Source organism: Diplotaxodon limnothrissa, linkage group LG4 (assembly GCF_057381915.1).
Source record: "Diplotaxodon limnothrissa isolate DT_005_m linkage group LG4, D_limnothrissa_male_GT1.1, whole genome shotgun sequence".
Taxonomy (NCBI): Eukaryota; Metazoa; Chordata; class Actinopteri; order Cichliformes; family Cichlidae; genus Diplotaxodon; species Diplotaxodon limnothrissa.
In genome coordinates this window covers 2,992,595-2,998,658 of record NC_140599.1, presented here as the reverse complement: position 1 = coordinate 2,998,658, position 6,064 = coordinate 2,992,595, and positions in this window count along the sequence as shown.

Genomic DNA, 6,064 nt, shown 5'->3' with positions numbered 1-6,064 from the left:
CAACCCATTGTGGAAGGTGCAAGATTGATAAGGAGAGTCCTCAGAATCCAGCGTATATTGCAGGATAGACAGGATCCTTTAGCTCAGCGCGACAGTGTGCTCATAGAGAGATATCGATATTCCCGTGAGGGTATTATTTACTTAACCAACTTGTTGACGAGGGGGTGCAGGACCACCACCTGTCTTTTTTTCCTCTGCCCTTTTCTTGGTTGCTGTTATGAACAAACTAACAGAGTATTACAGGCCAGTATTACCTTGCCAAGAGACGCAAAGCAATCTAAGAGATAAATATTACCATTCTGTAGAATACTCCTGTATTTCACTTTTACTTGTTCCCATGTTCTTGTGGGTCCTGTTGTGGCTCTAATGTGAAAGGGGATATAATATAACATATTATAATATAATATAATGCCATATGATATTGGACAATATAGTGTCATATGATAGATCTACCCTACCGCCTACTGGTGTTGGCCAGAGGGGCCGATGGCGCGATATGGCAGCCTGGCTACAACCGTAGCTGCCTCCACCAGTGTGTGAATGTGGGAGTGAATGAATAGTGGTATCGTAAAGCGCTTTGGGTGCCTTGGAAAGCGCTATATAAATCCAATCCATTATTATTATTATTATTAAATTACCTACGAGTTTGATTTGTCAGCAACTTTCTGCCAGCCCTCTCTCCTTGCTTTTGCAGCCTTTGCAGTGTTCTCTTGCGTTTTAATTAAACTCTGAAACTCCTGAAATCCCTCACTCATGAGTTCTTGCTCTGCTGCCGGAAAATACCGAGCACGCCCCTTCGACATTTTCGCCGACCAATCAGCGGGTTGACGATCAATGTTTCTACTATCGATGCGTAGCCCCTTTTACGACACCCAGTGATGTCACATTCCTGCGTCCAGCTGTAGTAATCGTCAACAGCAGGTGTGTTCGGGGAACCGGATTAGCGAGCTCACGGTTAGCGCGATGATTTGATCTTGGATGTAGTAAGCGACGTACGAAGAACGGGCCCCAGGACTGCTTCTTGCTTTCACGCATCCTTTATTCACCGTCACTGACTGCTGGTTCCTTGTGTGTTGCTGTCAAAAGAAGCACATTCCTCCATTGCTTTGGCATGTGGGATATTGTCGTGGTAGTTTTGGTGAAGCCAAAGACAGACAACAAAATCTTCCTCTGTTGCATCTGGAGGAGCTGGGGAGGAAGCTCTGGGTTGTTTCCTCTGTGCCAGTTTTCATCTGAGGAGTTCTTCTGCCAAGGTGACCGAAGGAAAGACGTTGTCCTCGGAGCTCCTCCGTCAGTTGGAGTCTGAACCCCATGCCTTCTTTACTTCCTGAGAACTTCCAGTGTTGTCATCCAACATGCTATGTATTGCTTTATTGTGGTTTAGGCTCACATCTCCACTTCATCTATAATCCTCCAGTCCTCACACCTTGGCCTCCCGTGCAGGTTTGTAAGGTGCACAGCAGCTAAAAGATCTCCTTTGTTATAAAAGCAGATCTCAGGCTGCTAATGCAGAAAACTGCATACAGGCTGAGCCCTGGTTTGATACCAGTGGGTACTGGATTGTAGAGCAGTCTCTCTTCAGTGGTGGGACCCACATGGTTTTCCTTTCATGAGGGATCCACTCAGTCACCGGCTCCTCGGTCTCAGAAAATGCTCCTATGTTCTTTTCCATCAGCTGCTCGGCCTCCACCTCCATGCCCCCCAACCCCAACCCTCCCCCAAAGAAGAGGATTCAGGCACTGGCTAGTACTCTTCATCAGTGGTGATGCTGTCAGCCTCTTTGGAGATTGGCCCCTCATCTTCTGGAGAGGAAGTTTCTTCATCTTGGGCAGATGTCTTTTCTTCAAGGGCAGAGGACTGCTGCTGTCCTTGCTCTCTGACCAGATCATACAGACCGTGCTTGAAGCAGTGATGACCTTCTTGCCATACAGCCAGAATAAATGATCTGGAAGCTGTTAGGCTTACTTACAGCAGTAGCTCTGTCTGCACCTGCAGAAACTCCAGGACACGTTTACAGTGTTTGTTGTTGTTTGCGCTGCAGCTGCAGGTTTGAACTCTGCAAAATGTCCTGTGATTGGAAGTGTGGCCCTGTACATCTTCAACCTGAGCCTGAGCCTGGAGAGGGTTCCCGAACTGTGGAAGACTTCCTGTGTGGTTCCGGTGCCAAAAATCGCACACCCCAGGGAGCCCAACCACTTCAGGCCTGTTGCCTTGACTTCTCATCTGATGAAGACCATGGAAAGGCTCATCCTGCACCACCTTCGGCCACTGGTGGGCTCAGTGTTGGACCCCTGCAGTTTGCCTACCGTTCTGGAATTGGGGTGGATGACGCTGTCATCTACCTGGTACACCGATCCCTCTCTCACCTAGAGCAGGCGGGGAGCACTGTGAGGATCATGTTTTTTGACTTCTCCAGTGCTTTCAACACCATCCAACCCGCACTACTGAGAGGGAAGCTGGAGGGAGCCGGAGTAGGCACACAGCTGACTGCATGGACCGTCGACTACCTTACCAACAGACCACAGTATGTGAGGCTCCATGACTGTGTGTCTGAGGTGGTAATCTGCAGCACGGGGGCACCACAGGGCACGGTTCTCTCACCTTTCCTGTTCAGCCTTTACACTTCAGACTTCTGTTATAATTCGGACGATTGCCATCTACAGAAGTTCTCAGATGATACAGCCATCATTGGATGCGTATCAGACGGGAATGATCAGGAATACAGGGGGGTCATCAGTGACTTTGTTGGCTGGTGTGAGACCAACGTACTCCAAATCAACGCCGGCAAGACAAAGGAGATGATCATAGACTTCAGGAGGAAGTCACCCCCTACAACACCGGTGAACATCCAAGGGAAAGACATTGAGATAGTGGACTCTTATAAGTAACTGGGTGTTCACCTCAACAATAAACTGGACTGGACTACAAATACAGATGTCCTGTATAAGAAGGGCCAGAGTCGACTCCACCTGCTGAGGAGACTGAGGTCCTTCGGAGTCTGCAGGACTCTGTTATTCTATGACACTGTGGTAGCATCTGCCCTTTTCTATGCAGTGGCCTGCTGGGGGAGTGGATGCACGGACAGGGACAGGAGCAGGATTGACAAACTGGTGCGGAGGTCTGGCTCCGTGCTGGGATGTCCCCTGGAGTCTGTGGAGGTGGTTGGTGAGGGGAGGATGTTAGTAAAGCTGACATCCATCATGAACAACCCACATCACCCACTGCATGAGTCTGTGAGTGGGCTGAGCAGCTCCTTTAGTCAGAGACTGAAACACCCTCGCTGCAGGAAGGAGCGCTTTCGCAGATCATTCATCCCAACAGCAGTTAGACTCTATAACTCCTCAATCACGATGTCATAAGTCACTGGACACTGTGAACATCCACGGTCACCACTTCATGCATAATGGACCCTCCATGTGTACGGACATGTGCAGGTATATATGTATGTATATGTATACATACATACAGGGAGTGCAGAATTATTAGGCAAGTTGTATTTTTGAGGAATATTTTTATTATTGAACAACAACCATGTTCTCAATGAACCCAAAAAACTCATTAATATCAAAGCTGAATGTTTTTGGAAGTAGTTTTTAGTTTGTTTTTAGTTTTAGCTATTTTAGGGGGATATCTGTGTGTGCAGGTGACTATTACTGTGCAGAATTATTAGGCAACTTAACAAAAACAAATATATACCCATTTCAATGATTTATTTTTACCAGTGACACCAATATAACATCTCCACATTCACAAATATACATTTCTGACATTCAAAAACCAAACAAAAACAAATCAGCGACCAATATAGCCACCTTTCTTTGCAAGGACACTCAAAAGCCTGCCATCCATGGATTCTGTCAGTGTTTTGATCTGTTCACCATCAACATTGCGTGCAGCAGCAACCACAGCCTCCCAGACACTGTTCAGAGAGGTGTACTGTTTTCCCTCCTTGTAAATCTCACATTTGATGATGGACCACAGGTTCTCAATGGGGTTCAGATCAGGTGAACAAGGAGGCCATGTCATTAGTTTTTCTTCTTTTATACCCTTTCTTGCCAGCCACGTTGTGGAGTACTTGGACGCGTGTGATGGAGCATTGTCCTGCATGAAAATCATGTTTTTCTTGAAGGATGCAGACTTCTTCCTGTACCACTGCTTGAAGAAGGTGTCTTCCAGAAACTGGCAGTAGGACTGGGAGTTGAGCTTGACTCCATCCTCAACCCGAAAAGGCCCCACAAGCTCATCTTTGATGATACCAGCCCAAACCAGTACTCCACCTCCACCTTGCTGGCGTCTGAGTGGGACTGGAGCTCTCTGCCCTTTACCAATCCAGCCACGGGCCCATCCATCTGGCCCATCAAGACTCACTCTCATTTCATCAGTCCATAAAACCTTAGAAAAACCAGTCCTGAGATATTTCTTGGCCCAGTCTTGACGTTTCAGCTTGTGTGTCTTGTTCAGTGGTGGTCGTCTTTCAGCCTTTCTTACCTTGGCCATGTCTCTGAGTATTGCACACCTTGTGCTTTTGGGCACTCCAGTGATGTTGCAGCTCTGAAATATGGCCAAACTGGTGGCAAGTGGCATCTTGGCAGCTGCACGCTTGACTTTTCTCAGTTCATGGGCAGTTATTTTGCGCCTTGGTTTTTCCACACGCTTCTTGCGACCCTGTTGACTATTTTGAATGAAACGCTTGATTGTTTGATGATCACGCTTCAGAAGCTTTGCAATTTTGAGACTGCTGCATCCCTCTGCAAGATATCTCACTATTTTTGACTTTTCTGAGCCTGTCAAGTCCTTCTTTTGACCCATTTTGCCAAAGGAAAGGACGTTGCCTAATAATTATGCACACCTGATATAGGGTGTTGATGTCATTAGACCACACCCCTTCTCATTACAGAGATGCACATCACCTAATATGCTTAATTGGTAGTAGGCTTTCGAGCCTATACAGCTTGGAGTAAGACAACATGCATGAAGAGGATGATGTGGACAAAATACTCATTTGCCTAATAATTCTGCACTCCCTGTAGATTTAGTGTATACATGTCTATAAATAGGAATAGTAGTGGTACAATAGCTATGTCAAGCTATATAGTTTATGTCCATATTTCCAACCATATCCATAATCACATACTGTGTATGCTACCATTGTATATAGTGTATTATCTTACTTTTTTTCATCGATTGTACTTATTTGTATTTTTGTATTTCCTTCTGATATCTGTACCTGAGCTGAGGTGACGCAAAAAAATTTCCCCGCTGTAGGATCAATAAAGTCTTATCTTATCTTATCTTTGATTGGGGTTGTTTTGTTTTTGTTTCTAGAGTTAATATTTTGGGTATGGTGTCTTTTTATGATAAATACAAGAGTAAAAGTGCTTTTGTGTGCTTCAAAGCTGAGTTTGACTGGGAAGCTCAAAGCTCAACAACCTGCATCCACAGAAACTCACTGCAGCCTATGTAATGTTTGATGCGTCATTATTTATTCCAGTCTATCTTGCAAATACATGTTTGTGCTGCAATGTCATGCACAAACACAAACTATTAGATCCTTAAGATCAAACCTATGTCAAAATTGTTTCATTATTTTGGTCCATTGGAGTGTGGTAGGCCATCAAAGGCTGCTACTAGAAACGAGGAATATTACATGAAATCGCTTGTTTGGCCAAAAATGGGTAAATGATGTAATTTGGTAAAAAACATTAAAAACTACAACTTTCATGTGTTGAGTTTAGAATGAAAGCAAATTTACCTAAATCGCAGGATATAGTACTGTCAGTAACAAGGAATCAAAAAGGTGGTTATGATGGGTTTCAATTGGCCAAAATGGCCACGATAGAGTCAAGAGGAACAATTTGGTGTATAGTGAATATTATTGACATTATTAAGGAGCTGATGTTGAAAATTAAAAAATCTGAAAAAAAATACACACATTTGGGAAGTTTCATTCCATTAAGAGAACGAAAATGGTTGAAAAAAGTGAAGTGGCCACCAAGGCCAGAGCCCAGAGGGTTAAATCAGAAAACACCCAAACATGCTTATTGCTACCTGATAAAGTTATCAC